The 19,534-nt window shown below is 38.1% G+C and overlaps 1 protein-coding gene across 5 annotated transcripts in view; it reads left to right on the top strand.

The window, feature by feature from the left end:
- Window positions 1-19,534, top strand: part of Fgf14 (fibroblast growth factor 14) — a 700,985-nt gene that overhangs the window by 312,002 nt on the left and 369,449 nt on the right. The window contains exon 2 of one of the 5 annotated variants that reach the window (XM_085828905.1): window positions 4,380-4,419. The exons of the other annotated variants lie outside the window; for them this stretch is intronic. The gene's annotated coding sequence lies outside the window, so the exon portion shown is untranslated. The remainder of the gene's footprint in view (window positions 1-4,379; window positions 4,420-19,534) is intronic. 5 annotated transcript variants of the gene reach the window in all.

Here is a 19,534-nt window from a genome sequence, read left to right as displayed (position 1 = left end):
AGTATCTGAGCTACAGGAAGTTTGGAGTGGGAAAAACAGATACAATTAGTCATCCAATACCACTCTTGCCAATTGGTTGATTTATACCAGGACCTATGTTAAGTGTTACAATCTGCCAGGCAGTAGTGGTTCACTCCTTTAATCTCAGCACTTGGGAGGCAGAGGCAGGCAGATTTCTGAGTTTGAGGCCAGCCTGGTCTACAGAGTGAGTTCCAGGACAGAGAAACCCTGTTTTGAACCCTCCCCCACCCCCAAAAAAGTTACAGTCACTAAAGGCTAGAGCAGTGGTTCAGTTGGCAAAGTGCTTACCATGAAAACACTGAGTTCAAACCCCAGAATACATGTGAAAAATTCATGTGAGGTGGCATGCTTATAAACATTTGGTTTAAGTAATCAGTAGTTATGACACAGAGGAATATGACTTTCCTTATCCTTATAACTTTAAATTGCCAGTAGCCCCAGCAAAGGGATAAAGACTTACATTTCCTTGGCTATCAATAATGGCTGAGAGCCAAGTATTGTGAAGTTATTGTGAGGACAACTAAGCTGCTATTAATTAATGTGTGCAATACTAGGTCATTTCCAGAAGACACATACTTAATAGAATTCACTTTAATTAGAAAAGTTCATAGGCACTATATGACATGAAGGGGTGGTAGAAAATACTGAGGGTAATTCTGCTGTTATTAGCTTCCTTTTTTTAACTTTGTGTTGCCTTAAATTTTGTAATTGGCCATTTCTATGAGAATTTAGGGTATAATCAGGTGACAATTGTCAGTTGGAGAAGAAATTTCCATTTAAAGGATAAAAAACAGCAACAGAAGCTGTATTACTGATAGGCAATAGGAATCAGTATTAAACAGTATTTGAGGAAGACATTTCTTACTGTTAAGCTCTTTGAAGCAAATTGCCATAACTATATTGCCCTTTAAAAAGCAATTAGACACTCTAAAGAAATTGCACAGCACACCTGGACAAGAACTCACTTCCCAAGGGATGATTAGGGAGGAAAATACCTGGGGAATATTCTGTGAAGAATTTGTCACTGCTTGCTTGTCTCTTGTGATTGCCTCAATAGCTTCCTGCTTCTTCTGACTATATATAACTCAAACTATTAATACAGTGCTATTTACATCTCAGTGCTGTAGCAAAACTTAATTTTGCACTTTAAATGATCAGCAAATATAGCATTAAGCATCTTGATGATTGGTCTATAGCTAATATTTCTTCTTGAATATCCATACAAATTAGAAATATGGAAATTGAAATACATTACTGATAGGAAAGATTAAAAAATAATATCAATGGGAAAAATTAAGAGCAGTATAAAGTTAGGAATACTGTTGAATTACTTCTCAACAAATATTTATAACCAAATAGTTCTTGATAAAAACAAATAAATCTATGAATCCAAACAGACAAAAGTTCATTAGCAATATAAAATATATATTATATTTGGGCAAGAAAATGACAGCAAATAATACAAGTGTAGAATTTAATAAAACAATGAATATGGAGACAAATGTAATAGAGTGAGGTTTTTGGGAAGACTGAAGGCAGTTGCAATTTTACATTAGCTTCTTTGATAAAATGGTGTTTAAGTAAATACTTGGAGGTCAAGAGGAAGCTTACTTTATGGCTATGTTGAAAGAATATTCTGGGATTCGAGGGTGTCCTCATGAGGAAGGACCAGAAATGTGAGTCCTGTGGGAACAGCCGCCAGTTCCTAGAGTGAAGAGAGAAAGAAAAATTGGAGATGAACTGTGAGAGGTCTGAGAGACAAGTTATATAGGACTTGGAAGGGTTAGGATTAGGGTTAACTCTAACCCTGAGGGTTATATAGGACCTAGAGGGCAACAAGCAAAACCTTAATACTTGGGTTGAATATAGTGTTAAATTGATTCATTTACATGACTGTAAATAAATACCTTAAAATTCAGAACAAACTAAAGCAAACAAAGGGATTATGTAAGTAGAAGTTCACTTACTGGGCATGCATGCCCCCTCTTTTTTGCTTTGTTTTATTTTGTTTTGTTTCCCTTCACAGCTTGGATGAGAGGCACCACTGTGTAAGGACAAAGGCAACCTCTATTATATTTGTCTCCATACTCATTATTTTATTAAATTCTACACTGATATTATAGATGAAGAAGTCACAGTAACAATACTTCTCACTTCAGTAATTGAAGCAAAAGATGTGAAGAGTATGAGGTGAGGAAATAGTGGTTCTGATACAGGGCACTGATACGTTTAAAGGCAGCTGGTAAAATTTCTGGATGAACTTTTGGAGATATTGAGAGAATAAAAAAAATGACCAAAGATTAATTACAATTTCTTAGTTGAGGAGATGTAATATTCTTGAGAGTGAGTAAAGAAAATGAAACAAATTACAGTATAGGACAGTTTCCTTGACTTCTTAAATGGGGTTTCTGAGGTACCCACTGAGAGACAGTTCATTAATTCCAATTTAGAGTATTCTACTTATCATTCAAAGATTTATCTAACTGCTTTTTGATTAATGACATTGTCTCCTATAGCTCCCTTTTTTGAACAATGCAGGGTTTTAAATCTACTAATACCCACTTTGTTATTTTTGTTGTTTGTTGTTATAGCTGTTTTTTTACTTTGAGTTTGATTCTGATTTCTGTGGTTAATTTACAGACACCTAGTTTGGGGGAAGATGAAAGAAAATCATCTCACAAAGGCTTAGTCAGTGCTACCTGCTTTCACAGCATTCTCAACAATGAATATGAACATCTCTAATAGTGAGGAGAAGTGACTTCAAGACTCTATTATAACAACAAGACTGGAGATGGACTCTTTGAGTTCCCTCTTCCTAATGTCGGGCAATTTGGCTAAGGTCACCCCTATTGAGTACTGAGAGTCTCTTCTCTCCTGGGTCTCTGGGTCCTCCCCACTCCCCCCACCCCTCACTTATTTCCATTCATTTTCTAGACCCTCTAGGTTCCCGAGCTTTTGTCCCCGCCGGCAAGAACACACTCAGGACAACCGGAATCTTCTGTGGCAAAGCTTTATTGCTTACTTCTCAGGAAGATCCTGACCCCAGAAAATGGAGTCCCTTATATAGCACTCAGCCATGACGTTTCAGCACCTGATGTGGCGTGACAGCTCTTGATTCGTTGCTCGCTCATCACACCACTATTACACCCCGAGAATGGGCAGTGACTAGGAGTGAGTTCACTCTCGCACTTGCACACAAGGCTTGTTTCCTAGTTAGTCACAGCGGAGGCCAGCGCCATCTTATAATGGTGATTGCTCGCAGCACGCGCACAGCTCTCCACAGCAATTGCTCAATTGCTCGCTGCAGGGCTCTCCACACTAGGTTTCTCTTCTGATCCTATTTCCGTTTTTTACTCTCCCTCCTCTCTCCCATCCAGCTCCCTCCCTCCTTCTGCCTCTCATGATTATTTTTTTCTACCTTCTAAGTGGGATTGAAGCATCATCACTTGGGCCTTTCTGCTTGTTACACTTCTTATGGTCTGTGAGTTGTATCCATCCTAGGATGTTATTTTCTAGTTCCATTCATTTGCCTGCAAAATTCATCATGTCCTCATTTTTAATAGCCGAATAGTACTCCACTGTGTAAATGAACCCATTTTCTGTATGTGTTCTTTGGTTGAGGGACATCTGGGTTGTTTCCAATTTCTAGCTATTACAAATAAGGTTGTTGTGAACATCATGGAGCACATGTCCTTGTGGTATCATGGGACATCTTTTGGGAATATACCCAAGAGTGCTATAGCTGGGTCTTCAGATAAAGCTATTTCCAATTTTTTTAGGAACTGCCAGATTGATTTCTGGAGTGGTTGTACCGGTTTGTAATTGTACTAGCAATGGAGGAGTGTACCTTTTTCCCCACATCCTTGCCAGCATGTGCTGTTACTTGTGTTTTTTGATCTTGGCCCTTCTGACTGGTGTGAGGTGGAATCACAGGGTTTTGATTTGCATTTGTCAAAGAGCAAGTGTCCATAGGTGTGTGGGTTTACTTCTGGATCTTTAGTTCTATTCCATTGATTGACCTGTCTGTCTCTGTATCAATACCATACAATTTTTTTTTTCATATTACTATTGCTTTGTAAAAATAGCTTGAAGTCAGGTCTTTGTTGAGAATTGTTTTGGCTCTCCTGGGTTTTTTTTTTTTGTTGTTGTTGTTGTTGTTTGTTTGTTTTTCCATATGAAGTTAAGAATAGCTCTTTCCATGTCTGTAAAGAATTATGTTGGAATTTTGATGGGGATTGCACTGAATCTCTAGATTACTTTTGGTAAAGATGGCCATTTTCTCTATGTTTATCCTACCAATCCTTGAACATGAGAGATCTTTCCATCTTCTGAGGTCTTCTTCAATTTCTTTTTTTCAGGGAATTGAAGTTCATGTCACACAGATTTTTCACTTGCTTGGTAAGAGTTACATCAAGATATTTTATATGATTTGTGGCTATTGTTAAGAGTGTTGTTTTCCTAATTTCTTTCTCAGCTGGGTTTTTGTTTTTGTTTTTATCATTTGTATAAAGGAAGGCTACTGATTTGTTTGAGTTGATTTTTTTATCCTGCCACTTTGCTGAAGTTGTTTATTAACTGTAGGCGTTCTCTGGAGGAATTTTTGGGGTCTCTTATGTATACTATTATATCATCTGCAAATAGTTATACTTTGACTTCCTCCATCACTATTTATATCTCTGTGACTGCCTTTTGTTGTCTAATAGCTCTATCTAGAACTTTGAGTACTATATTGACTAGGTAAGGAGAGAGTGGGCAACCTTGTCTTGTCCCTGATTTTAGTGGAATTGCTTCTAGTTTTTCTACATTTAATTCCATGTGAGCTGGGATGATAATTTTAAATGTAGTATTTATGTTAATGATATAATGCATAAGTTCTAAACACTATAAAATTTGAGATTCACTGTATTAATTGTTTAAGTAATTATAGCTATTTTTCTTAATTTTGGACATCTTAAGTAAACAAGTCACTGAAGATTTTGGTTAAAACAAACATTTTCTATTATTAATTAATTTATTCAATTTACATGCCAATATCAGTCCCCTATCCTCCCAGTACACTTTCACACCACACAGATCTTCCCATCATTCACTTCTCCCCTTTTCTTCTGAGAAGAGGACCACCCTCCTTTCCATCCTCTGCACATCAAGTCACTGAAAAACTAGGTGCATTCTCTCCTACTGAGGCCAGACAAGGCAGCCTAGTTAAGGAAATGGGATCCACAGGTAGGCAAAAGATTCAGGGACATCTCCAGTTATTGGAGACAAACATGAAGACCAAGCTTATATTTCTGTTACATATTTGAGGGGGTCTGAGAGTAGGGGGGGCTAGGGCCAGCCCATGCTGGCTCTTTCCATGGTGGTTCAGTTGGGAGGCCCTAAAAGTCCAGATTAATTGAGTCTGTTAGTCTTCCTGTGAAGCCCCTCTCCGCTTTGGTTCCCTCAGTCCTTCCCCCAACTCTTCCACAAGAGTCCATCTAACATTTGACTGTGGGTCTCTGTACCTGTTTCCATTGGTTGTTGGATAGAGCAGCTCAGAGGACAGTTATTCTAGGCTCCTAATTGCCAGCATAACAGAGTGTCATTCATAGTGTCATGGGATCAGTCTCAAGTTGGGCCAGTCATTGGTTGTCCATTCACTCTATCTCTATCCTTCCTTTGTCCCTGCACATCTTGTAGTAGGGACACATTTTAGGTCAAAGGTTTTGTGGGTGTGTTGCTGTCCATATCCTTCTCCTGGGAGTTCTGCCTGGCTATGGGAAGTGGTCACTTCAGGCTCCTTATCCCCCACTGCTAGGAGTCCCAGCTAGAGTTGCCCCCATAGACACCTTGGGGCCTACACCCTACCTCCATCCCAGGTCTCAAAAAAGTCCCAGAAATGATCCCCACACTGTGGATTTCCATTCTCTCTATATACCTGATCCCCCATGCCCCATTACCCTTCCCTTTTTCATCCAGTTATCCCCCTCTCTCCACCTCTGGCATCTAATTTATTTTCCCTTTTGAGAAAGATTCAACCATTCTCACTTGGTGCCTCTTTGTTATTTGGCTTCTCTGGGTCTGTGGATTGTAGCATGGTCATCTGTAGTTTATGGCTAATATACACTTATAAGTGAGTACATACCATGCATGTCCTTTTGGGTCTGGGTTACCTATCTCAGGACAATATTTTCTAGTCCCATTCATTTGCCTGTAAAATTCATGTTGTCCTTAGTTTTTAAAATCTGAGTGATAGTCCACTGTATAAATGAACCACAGTTCTTTAGCCATTCTTCGGTTGAGAGACATCTAGGTTGTTTTCAGTTTCTGGCTATTATGAATAGGGATGTTATGAACATAGTTGAGCAAGTGTTCTTGTGAAATGTTATAGCATCTTTTGGTTATATGCCCAGGAGTGGTATAGCTAGGTCTTGAGGTAGAATGATTCCCAACTTTCTAAGAAACTGCCAAGTTGATTTCCAGAATGTTTGTGTAAGTTTGCACTCCTACCAGCAATGTCTTCCTCTTGCTCCACATCTTCACCATAATGTGCTGTTGCTCAAGTTTTTGATCTTAGCCATTCTGATGGGTGTAAGGTAGAATCTCAGAGTTGTTTTGATTTACATTTCCCTGATGAATAAGGATGTTGAACATTTCTTAAGTGTTTCTCGGCCATTAGAGATTCTTCTGTTGTAAATTCTCTGTGTAGCTCTGTAACCCATTTTTAAATTGGGTTATTTCATTAGTTGGTGTTTAACACCTTATGTTCTTTATATATTTTTGGTTATTAGCCCTTTGCCAGATGTAGGGTTGGTGAAGATCTTTTTCTAATCTGTAGTCTATTTGTCCTATTGACAGTGTCCTTTGCCTTACAAAAGCTTTTCAGTTTTATGAGGTCCCATTTATTAATTATTAACCTTAGTTCCTGAGCCATTGGTGTTCTATATAGGAAGTTGTCTCATGTACCAGTGCATTCAAGGATATCCTCACTTTCTGCTCTATTAGATTTAGCCTATCTAGTTTTACATTGAGGTCTTTGATCCACTTGGACTTGACTTTTTTTCAGGATGATAAATATGGATCTATTTTTTTCTTAATTGCTACTCACCTGGGTGTCTGTAGGGGAACTGTAATCCAGCAACATGGTTGCTCTGGCAAGGTATTACATCCAAAGATCTAGATCTGTGTAATCTGGCTGGAATACAGACATGTCACACACTTTTAATTCCTTTGTTGGAATACAGACATGTCCTTAGTACACATCTTCAATCCCAAACAAGTAAGGCTAGTTTATAGGAGGAAGCAGCCATATTTGAAAGTAATATCTATTTGAGGGTCAGACAAAATGATGAATCAGAGAAAGATTTCACAGAATAAGTCAGAGATAAGATATGGCCAAGTCACACAAGAAAGACAGGTGACTTAAGAGAACAGTACAAATAGAGGAAGAGAGATGCAGTTCAGCTTTCTGCAGTTCAGTTCAGAGTAGAGTACAGTTGAATTCCATTCAGTCAGTGTAGTGAAGTTGAGTTTGTTCCTGAGTTTGTTCAGTTCCATGCAGGTCAGTAGAGGCAGTTTTACTAGGACAGTTTTACAAAAATATGTTGTTTGTGAATACAGAGTGAGCCAGAGAATGAGTAGGAACCAAAGGTTAAAACACAGTGCTAAAGTTAGAGGCCAAGCCGAGTAATTCAGTGAAAAGCCAAAGAAGCCAGTTTGAATCAACAGCTTGTATAGGAGTTTGGGCCAGATAGCTGAGTTAAACCAGGCAGCTGGAGTTCAGAAAGAACTATAAAACATGAGACTATGCCAGGGCCTAGCAAACACAGAAGTGGATGCTCACAGTCAACTATTGGATGGATCACAGGGCCCCCAATGGAGGAGCTAGAGAAAGTACCCAAGGAGCTAAAGGGATCTGCAACCCTATAGGTGGAACAACATTATGAACTAACCAGTACCCCGGAGCTCTTGACTCTAGCTGCATATGTATCAAAAGATGGCCTAATAGGCCATCACTGGAAAGAGAGGTCCATTGGACTTGCAAACTTTATATGCCCCAGTACAGGGGAATGCTAGGGCCAAAAAGTGGGAGTGGGTGGGTAGGGGATTGGGGAGGGGGGAGGGTATGGGGGACTTTTGGGATAGCATTGGAAATGTAAATGAGGAAAATACCTAATAAAAATATAAAAAAAAAAAACATGTGCTAGATGAGTACATCTAGCAAATAAAAAGTTTATAGGTATCATCTGAGTTTGGAAGTACTCCTTCTTTTTTAGTATTTTTGAAAGTTATGGTATAAATTTCCCTGGTTGATTTATGTGTTTCTAATACCTAATGCAGTTTCTATTTCACATTAGACTGTTAAGTTTTGTTGGATGAGTGGCTGCTTTCTCTAGATGCCAGCATTTGGGAGTCAGGACATAGAATAATATTCCCCAACTAAAGCATTCAATAAAAAACAAGACTTGTTTTTTTTTTCAGATGCAAATATGTGTTGAACAGGTACTTGTGACCCAGCATTTCCATTGGTAAAACTTTTCTTTTAGACTTTGTAGGGTTGGGACACAAAGATTAAATGCAAGAATGGTAGAAATATTTATTCTACTTTCAAAAATACTTTTCATCAGGATGTTTCTTGTCTTTAGGAACACTCCTACTGGGCTTTGATCAGGGTATCTATTAGGATAATGTCTTGATAATGTTTTAAGCAACAAAAAGTAGTTAATTCTGCACCAACCTAAAATCTGTAAATAATAACCTATTAGAACAGGTTTAAATACTGCTGAGGGAACAGACAAGGGATAGGATGCACCCCAGCACCACCAAAAGTGAGGAACTTCTACCCATTATGCATGAAGTATGCTGCTTCATAGTCCATTGAAAACTGGTGACATGGGGGAGAGTTACCTCATAGAAGGAATGAACTACCTCACTGTCAAAGAATAAACAAGTAGGGGCTGGGTAAAAATTATCCAGTCATTCCTTTTCAGTGTACTCTGATCTCCTCCAACTGTATCTCATTTGTCAAACCCAACTAGAAATAGTGGACAAGTACTAGGTACTTCAGCCTATAGGCAACATTGCATATTCTACTCTGGCATACAGAAAACAAAGATAAGAAAGAATGGTGGGTGATATGAAGTGTAGATATATTCAGTTTAGAAGAGACAAGCATCTGGATTCTTATGAACAACTTTTGGGTGTATGTTTTATCAACCTCCAAGATTATTTTTAGGCTTATCAACTTATCTTTGAAAACTTAAACATCATTTTTTTGAATTTCTTTTCCAGAGTAGCCTTTGTTTCCTCCTTTTCTCTGAATCTTTTCTACCCCATTTGTTACTGGTCATGACTTGAGTACAGTTTTCCCACACAAAGTTTTTGTTTATCTAGATTATCAGGTACAACTGGTTATAAGCAACAAGACAGCCCTATAACTTGCCTAGCAGACATCGTGCCCAGAAAGACTAAGCCTCTGATTTTGCTTTTAGGACACACAGTATTTTTTCAGGAACTGAGTATAACGAGTTGGCAGAGTCTGGTGCTGCTTCCTGCAACACTAAATATTTTGTCTAAGGGCAGGTAGCCATAAATGACAAAGTTCAGATAAAGTTTCCAAATATCTAGGATCAAAGCATCTTCTTATCACTGAGCCCCTTTCAAGCCCTATAAATGTTATCCTGATGAGACTCCAGGGTTATCACTGGGGCACCCTAAAACTGGAAATGTTTCATTCTATGACTGGCATTTATTTTTGCATGCCAGTCCTGCACTCTATTTGTGAATAATACTTAGATTCAAGAGACTGTTACATCGTGATCATTGAATAACACTTTGTTCAGGTTTTGTCATTTGTCTGAGTGACAGAACACTCACTCAGCAAGGTTAGAGGACATGCAGAGAATGCCTTGCAACTTGCTGCTGCACTGAAGGATTTATCAAGACTTCTTAATAGTCAACTTCCAGAAAGAAATATATAATTAGTTGTGATTTGAATCACAATCAGTTGTAATTCAATTGTCAAATTCATATTGGGTAAATGACCTAAGTTGTGAGCTTAAGTACATGCCCATACATGTGAGTACCACAATTTGCCCTCAAGGAACAGAAACAAAGCCACTGAAAATCAAGGAGTTAGATCAAGTCTGATAAATGGTCTCAGCCCTAGAAGTACAAGTCTTAGCATCCCCCTTTACTAGAGAGACTTTTAACCTGATATCTGGAGAGTTCATGTTGGTAAACCAGTGGAGGTGCAGCTGCTAAGGATCTTTTCTCTTTTCTTTTCTTTTCTTTTCTCTTCTCTTCTCTTCTCTTCTCTTCTCTTCTCTTCTCTTCTCTTCTCTTCTCTTCTCTTCTCTTCTCTTCTCTTCTCTTCTCCCTTCCCTTCCCTCCCCTCCTCTCCCTTCCCCTCCCCTCCCCTCCCTCCTTCCCTCCCCTCCTCTTTCTTTCTTTCTTTCTTTCTTTCTTTCTTTCTTTCTTTCTTTCTTTCTTTCTTTCTTTCTTTCTTTCTTTCTTTCTTCTTTCTCTTGTAGCATTTCTTCATTGTGGATGCTAATTTTATTGGAAGAAGGGACTAGCCAGACAACCAGTGTAAGCCACCTGTTTGAGACATCCTGAAAGAGTTCTTGGCCACTTTTTATAAGCCTTTCTTGTGATCTTCACTTTGGTCAGTGAAAAATTTTTAGATGGATGAAACCACTTAAAATCAGAGTTTATTTTTAACAACAGTCTTTTTTTTTTTTTAAACCCAACTCATTAAATACCACTTTCCCATACAGTATGCTTAAAAGGGTCAATATAAAAGAATAATTTTGTTTGGAGTGGATATTTAAAGTAAGATCTATTTGTGCTGTGTACTATAATAAGAGATTTTGCACATTTGCTTTAATTGCTGTGTGATATTTGAATGCATTTTTATGCCAGAATGAAATGACAAGTGCTATGTCATTTATTCTCTCTCTCTCCCTCTCCCTCTCTCCTCTCTCCTTTCTCTCTCTCTCCTCTCTCTCTCCCTCTCTCCTTCCCCCTCTCTTTCTCTCTCCCTCTCTCCTCCCCCTCTCTCTCCTATCTCTCCCTCTCTCCTCTCTCCTTTCTCTCTCTCTCCTCTCTCTCTCCCTCTCTCCTTCCCCCTCTCTTTCTCTCTCCCTCTCTCCTTTCCCCCTTCTCTTTCTCCTCTCTCTCCCTCTCCCTCTCTCCTCTCTCCTTTCTCTCTCTCTCCCTCTCTCCTTCCCCCTCTCTTTCTCTCTCCCTCTCTCCTCTCCCCCCCTCTCCTCTCTCTCTCTCTCTCTCTCTCTCTCTCTCTCTCTCACATACACACACACACACACACACACACACACACACACACACAGATACACACATAAACACACACACACAGGCACACACAGACAGACACACACACACGAAATTTTAGTGTTCAAGCTTCCACTACAGCTGTTTTACATTGCTCTGTTTTGCAAATTTCAGGTGACTGTTATAAATAAAATTGCTGTTTTATTATATACGTAGACACAAAATAATGAACTTTTGCAAGCAGAACTCATTGAATTCTGTCTTAACTAAGTGCACAACAAGTATAAAGTGAATAAATGAATGATAAGACCTATTATCAAAGAAGGTGTATAGTAGTGCTTGTTGTAGGACTTAAGAATGGAAAATATATACCCCCTGAGATAACTGTGATAGATACTTTGCTACATTTGTTTATTTAGGTGAACTCATATTGTAATAATATTTTTTCATAAACATTTTACTATGAGAATTTCTCATTATTCAACTTTTTTGAAAATAGAATGTTGTTAGCTGTATGGTGTATCAAGTTACAGGCTACTAAAGTAGTGAATTTAATTATTATGTTATTTAGTGAGATTTAGTTCTTTAAATCTTTATACATGGGTGCTATGGATATCCTGATTCACATATACAAATAATTTCCTGATTATGATTGATGTTTCAATATAAACTCATTGATATAGAATTGTTAAATCAAAGCAATGTATTAAAAATGAGACTTTTCATACTATATTGTTTTAAGGAAAAAAATCCTTTTTCTCAATGAATTAAAAATTAATCTCATAGTATTACCAATTTTTACATTCCTTATATTCATTATCCTGGACAGCATTTTGAAAAGACTAAATTATTATTTAATGAATTTTGAATTGCTATGTATGCAAATTATGTCTTATCTATGTCTTTCTGTTGGAATGTGTCATATTATTCATTAGAGAGTTTTAGCTGGCAATATTAACAGTTTTTCACAGATTTAGTTTGTTAGTATTTCCCCTCTTTATTTTTTCCTTTTGTTTCTGTTACACTGTGTGATTTGGCACACACACACACACACACACACACACACATACACACACACACACACACACACACACACACACACACACAGAGGCATCTTTTCAAGTAATTTATAACATTTGCATCTTAACAACTTATAATTTAGTATTGAAAAAAGGCTTACGGCAAGTGCTAACCTTAATATTCTATTTCATTAGTGGCATTTGTAAAGTAGTCTTGAACAAAATGACTTCTACTTATTAATTTGTGCCAAGGCTTAGGCTACATACTATCAAACCATTATTTTATTAATTCGGACTAGCATTTTCTCAAAGTGATATGTCTGTATTTCTTTTTTTTCTTTTCCTTTAAAACAATTTTTTATTGATTATTTTATTTATTTACTTTTCAAATGTTATCCCCCTTCCCAGTTTCCCCTCCACAAACCCCCTATCCCCTTTCTATGCCTCTATGAGGATGCTCCCCCACCCCACCCATCCACTCACCCACTCCTGCCTCAGCACCATAGCATTCCTCTACACTGGGAGCCTCCACAGGATCATGGGGGCTCCCCTCCCAGTGATGCCTGATAAGGCAATCCTTCAGCTCCTTCAGCTCCTTCAGGCCTTCCCCTAACTCCTCCACTGGGGTCCCCATGCTAAGTATGACATTTGGCTGCATGCATCCGGCAAAATATCTCAGGGGACAGCTTTACCAGGCTCCTGTCAGCAAGCACTTCTTGGCATTAGCAATAGTGTCTGGGTTTCCTATCTGCAGATGGGACAGATCCCTAGGTGGGGTAGTTTCTGGATGGTCTTTCCTTCAGTCTCGGCTCCACTCGTTGTCCCTGCATTTTCTTTTGATAGGAGTGTCTGCATTTCTAACGATGAGATTAGACCTTTGTTATATTATAATTTTATAGACATTATGAATAATTATTTCAAAGATATCATTCCATAATGATTATCCACACTAATTAACACAAATTTAGAACAATACTTAAAACTTAAATTTGCTATTATTAGTAAAAAATGTCATATGATTTTAGAAATTTTTATAATTTTAAAATGAATATTTTGATTAATTTCTTGAAAATTTCATATAAGGAATACTGAAAATAATCACCCTAACTCCTTTTCTCATTTCCTTTCAGATCAATCCCCACCTCCTTACCTCTCAACTTAGTTTTCATTTAATGATCCATCAACTCCAATTTGTGCTATCCATTTAATTCTGAGCGTAGTACCATCTACTAGAGCATGGTTGATTTTCTAAAGAAAACTGACTTCCCCTCCACCAGAATCCATCATCTGTCCTGGACTAATACAATATACATTTAAAATTTTATATTTGAAATATATGTTGTATTAATATCAATTTCTTGTTATTTAATGAAAAAATTTTCTAATTTTCATACTCTTATTGTTATTAACTTCATATTTAAGGTACATCTAGAAATTACTGAAAAGCAGAAGGAAGAGAAAAAAATCATATATTTTATAACAACAAATTGGTATAAGATATAAAATAGCCTATATTTATTTTTCTCTTATTGAAATAGATTCTCCCTCTCATATACCTATTACAAAGCTTCCTCCTGTACCAGAGGCAAACAAATACAGAAACATACAGCCAGAGAGTATGAAGAGAGTGAAAGACTTTGAAAACACTCATTCCTAAACAGGATGTCTCCATCAAATCCCTCCTCTCAGGCTAACATGAACTCACAGATTCTGAGGCAGCATGCATAGGGCTTATAAGGGTCTCCACCAGATAGGGTCCTACAGCAAACAGAGAAGAGGTCACATACCCTCTCCCTAATCCAGAAACTATCTCCAATTGATAACCATTTACAAATGAAAATTTAGGTTTTTCCAAAGGACTCTCACTGGCAACTTTTAAGTGTAGATCACCTGCATAGCAGCAGATGGCCAAAAGAAAATAAACTCTATAGTGTCTTTGGAGGTATTTTGCCTTATAATGTCATGTCAGGGCTTTTTATTTTTGTAATTTTTTATCTTTTTTATTTTTAAATATTAGTTCCTTTTTTAAAATTAGGTTTATTTTATATTTTTAAAGTGGTTTCTTTTTTTGTTTGTTTGTTTTTGTTTTTTTGTTTTTTTTTTGGTTTTTTTTTTTTTTTTTGACTACATGTCTGTTAAGTAGATCATGTGTGTGCTTGGCGAACCCAGAACTCATAAGAACAAAGAATCAGCCCTAGTTTTTGTAATTAAAAAAATAACTTATTTATTGGGTGTGTACACATATATCTACACACACATACATACACACACCCCATAAGTAAGTTAATTTTTTTACAGTGTACTTTTGGAGGTCAGAGGGCACCTTGTAGGAATCAATTTTCCTTACACCACATGGCTCACAGTGCAGTGATGAAGCTCAGACTGTCAGGCTCGATGGAAGGCACCTTTAATAACAGAGCCATCTTTCCAGCTTCTCAAGTTTATTTTTATTACAGACTTAGGCATAAATGTTAATTTTTTCCTGTAGAATTTTAATGTAATCAATATTGATATAAAAATTTACAATGACATAAAATTCTTGTACTCATTTAGAGTGTTTTCATTAATTTAATACAAGTTAAATACAAGTATAAATATGAATTTCCATATACAGAGTATTCCATATTAGCCCTGAATTTATTGTATAGTTTCGGCTGGTTTCCAAACTATACTCTTCCTGTTTTAGTTTCCTGAGTACTGAGATTTATGACCTGTCCATAACACGTAGATACCCGGATATAAATATTAATTTTTAAACATGATATAATCATAGGCCTCTGAGATAAAAACATCACATGACAAAATCCTTGAAAACTATTGGTTTTGACAATTGATATGAAAGATTTATAAATCATTGGATTTTAAATGTCTTCATTTTAATCCCTTTGTTCAGTGTCTCAATCATATATAAAAGGCATTGCTTGCTAGTACTACAATAAGATATAAGCTGTGGTTGTTTTAACTCACCACCAAAGCCATGCTAAACTCACATGGTCTGCATGGTAAAATCTGTGGCCTGCTGTATCGCAAGTAATGCAAGAGCTGTGATTCACAGCTTTACTGGTAACACACTGTAAAACTGAGTGCTTTCATGGACCTGAGTCTGCTTGATAGTTCATATCTCTTGTAGAGATTGCAGAAGAAACTTGAGAAAGGGAAATTTGAGGTCAAAAAGTGTCGGCCCCCTAGTGGTGCAGAGACAACTGATGCGGTTTTTTTTAGGCACATTTAGTCCCATGGCCTTATATGGGGTCTAAATTCTCTGGTTCCCTGCAGAGAACCCTGCTTTCTGTTGTTTTACATGTTTTATCACTAGCTTCTGCTATATGACATTTGTTTTAGAGACCTCAGTTTACAACTTCAATTTCCCCATTCTTTGTTTTTACTTTCCCATTTGTTTACTGATATTTTGAGTAATGTTTACTCTCAGGAAATGTTAAGGAGTAATATTAAGGCCACTTTTCCCACATGAATATGTCTTTCTGTTGCCTCCCACAAAAAAAGCAACTTGACTGTGGGCGGGGATTAATACATAATAAAAGTTTTTTGTTTGTTCTTTAAATTAAAACTGTACATTCGTGTACAAGTTCCCTATCTATGCTCTAAGTTTGTAGGAGGTTGGACACCAAATAGTTTCTGTTTATTTAAAATGTTTATTTTCATAGGGTAAAAATGACTGCTTATGGAGTGGCTTTCCTTGACTCATCCCTCTTCTTGTATTATTTGCTGTCACTGTGTTTACAGTGAATTTTTATGTTTCTGAGGCTTCACTGGAAAGTGCAGATGATCCTCCAAAATTGGTGGCACAGTTTGCCCAGACTTCACTCTACCCTGTGCCCTCAAATGAGGATGGATATTTTGTACTCTGAAATTCTACCTTCTCTGTGTGTGTCATCTGGTTTTACATTGTATTTTCTGCTTTTGCCTGTATTGTAGTTTAATGTTTTCTTCTAGAAAGTCTATATATACTTGTGCCTTCTCATGAAGGCTCTAGGGCAGCAGGGCACTCTACCTTTCAGTACTAATGATTTCTTCCCTATTTTCGATGGAGGCTTGTAGAGGTGTGCCTAGGTATGTGGCCATGTGTATACACAAGTACTCACATGTACACACACACACACACACACACACAGGAAAAGTGTGTCAAATAACAACAGAAGAAAAGGAGAAAACAGAAGAGTCTATTAATATATCAGATAGATTCATGTAAAACTAAATGCCCCTGAAAGTAATAGGGGATTTCAGATGATCAACCCTACCTTATCACATGATGTTCCAATATAAACTATTTATACAAAGGAGGACCTCTGGCAGATTTGTCTTTGCTTATGCAGTGACTCTATTCTGAAACCTCTGGTGGAAGGAAGCTCTAGTTTTTCCTTGTTTCTTTCTCCTTGACTATTTTACTGTTTTTTGTTTGTTTGTTTTGTTTTGTTTTTTGTATTTTTTTGGTATTTTTTTCTTTTTTATTAGATATTTTCTTTATTTACATTTCAAATGTTATCCCCTTTCCTAGTTTCCCCTCCGAAAGCCCCCTATCCCTTCCCCCCTCACCCTGCTCACCAACCCATTCACTGTTTCTTTCTGGCCCTGGCAGTCCCCTTTACTGGGGCATATAACCTTCCCAGAACCAAGGGCCTCTCCTCCCATTGATGACCTACTAGGCCATCTTCTGTTACATATGCAGCTAGAGCCATGAGTCCCATCATGTGTTTTCTTTGGTTGATGATTTAGTCCCTGGGAGCTCTGGAGATACTGGTTAGTTCATATTGTTGTTCCTCCTAGGGGGTGCAAATTCCTTTAGCTCCTTGGGTACTTTCTGTAGCTTCTTCATTGGGGACCCTGAGCTTTGTCTAATGGATGTCTGTGAGCATCCACTTCTGTATTAGCCAGACACTGACAGAGCCTCTCAGGAGACAGCTATATCAGGCTCCTGTCAGCAAGAGTTGTTGGCATCCACAATAGTGTCTGGTTTGGTGGTTGTTTATGGGATGAATCCCCTGGTAGGGGAGTCTTGGGATGGTCATTCCTTCAGCCTGTTTCACACTTTAACTTTGTAACTCCTTCCATGGATATTGTTTGACAAAGGAGCTAAAACCATCCAGTGGAAAAAAAAGATAGGATCTTCAACAAATGGTGTTGGTTCAACTTGCGGTTAGCATGTAGAAGAATGCGAATTGATCCATTCTTATCTCCTGTACAAAGCTCAAGTCTAAGTGGATCAAGAACCTCCAATAAAACCAGAGACACTGAAACTTATAGAGGAGAAAGTGGGGAAGAGCCTAAAACATATGGGCACTTGGGAAAAATTCCTGAACAGAACATTAATGGCTTGTACTATAAGATCAAGAATTAAGAAATGAGACTTCATAAAATTGCAAAGCTTCTGTAAGGCAAAGGACACTATCAATAAGACAAAAAGTCCACCAACTGATTGGGAAAAGATCTTTACCAATCCTAAATCTGATAGAGGGCTAATATCTGATACATACAAAGAACTCAAGAAGTTAGACCCAGAAAACCAAATAACCCTATTAAAAATGGGGTACAGAATTAAACAAAGAATTCTCAACTGAGGAATACCAAATGGCTGAAGAGCACCTTTAAAAAAGCATCCTTAGTCATCAAATGTCACATCCACCCCGACCAGCAGGAAAGACTCAACACCACCTTGTCCTTCTTCAAGCAGGTTTATTCAGGAACACTTCGAATTGCAATGCAGGAACAGGAATCCCTCGAACAACCCTGGGGCGCCTTAAATACCCTACTGACTCCTCCCAATCACCCCAGTCACTTAAAGGCAGTCCATAGGTTCACAGCAAGTGACAACACCTCAGGCAAGCTGACAGGCATGGCATCTGCGCAGTGCAGGCTGCAGCGGTGCACCAGCTCCTCACAATCATCCCTTATCATCAGGGAAATGCAAATCAAAACAACCCTGCAATTCCACCTCACACCAGTCAGAATGGCTAATATAAAAAACTCAGGTGACAGCAGATGTTGGTGAGAATGTGGAGAAAGAGAAAACTCCTCCATTGCTGGTGGGATTGTAAGCTGATACAACCACTCTGGAAATCAGTTTGGCAGTTCCTCAGAAAATTAGACATAGTACTACCTGAGGACCCAGCTATACCACTCCTGGGCATATACCCAGAAGATGTTCCAACATGTAATAAGGACACAAGTTCCACTATGTTCATAGCAGCCTTATTTATAATAGCCAGAAGCTGGAAAGAACCCAGATGTCCCTCAACAGAGGAATGGATACAGAAAATGTACATTTACACAATGGAGTACTACTCAGCTATTAAAAACAATGAATTTATGAAATTCTTAGGCAAATGGATGAAACTGGAGTATATCATCCTGAGTGAGGTAACCCAATGTGTGGGTTTTTCATTTTTAAGTAATATTATTTGTGAAGTTTATATCATGTACCCCAAATTGCTCATCTCCTGATCCCTTCCTACCCAGGACTCTGCCCTTGCAACCTTTCCCACCAAAAAACAAAAAACAAAAACAAAAAAAAAAAAAAAAGAAAGAAAGAAAGAAGGAAAGGAAAGGAAAGAAAAGAAAAGAAAAAAGAGAAGAGAAACGAGAAGAGGAGGGGAGGGGAATGGAGGGGAGGGGAGGGGAGGGGAGGGGAGGGGAGGGGAGGGGAGGGGAGGGGAGGGGAGGGGAGGGGAGGGGAGGGGAGGAGAGGAGTGGAGAGGAGAAAGAGAAAGAGAAAGAGAAAGAGAAAGAGAAAGAGAAAGAGAAAGAGAAAGAGAAAGAGAAGAGAAGAGAAGAGAAGAGAAGAGAGAAGGAAAAAGAAAAAAGAAAAGAAAAGAAAAAAGAAAAGAAAAGAAAAGAAAAGAAAAGAAAAGAAAAGAAAAGAAAAGAAAAGAAAAAGTCTCATTGTGGAAGCTGTAGTGTGTCACATCATGTCTCACAGAATACCTTTTGTCCATGCTTTATTACTTACAAAATGTTCATTGCAATGTGTCATTGGTCAGGTTAGAGGCCTGGCCCCAGGCTTCTACTATACTATCAATCCCGAATTTTCACCAGGACTCCCCCTGGATATCCTGTTGTTGCCTGAGTCATGGAAATTCTGAAGCTCTGGATCTGTAGGACCACCCTATTCCAGCAGTTCATAGATGGGGTAGATGTTGGGGTGGGTCAACTCAAAGTTCTGTATCTGGGACTTGGTGGTAGCTAAGCTGATTAGTCTGCCAGCTCTCCAG

Source organism: Mus caroli, unplaced genomic scaffold (assembly GCF_978045245.1).
Source record: "Mus caroli unplaced genomic scaffold, Mus_caroli_1 scaffold_12, whole genome shotgun sequence".
In the NCBI taxonomy this organism is placed as follows: Eukaryota; Metazoa; Chordata; class Mammalia; order Rodentia; family Muridae; genus Mus; species Mus caroli.
This window is presented reverse-complemented; position numbering and strand designations above follow the sequence as displayed.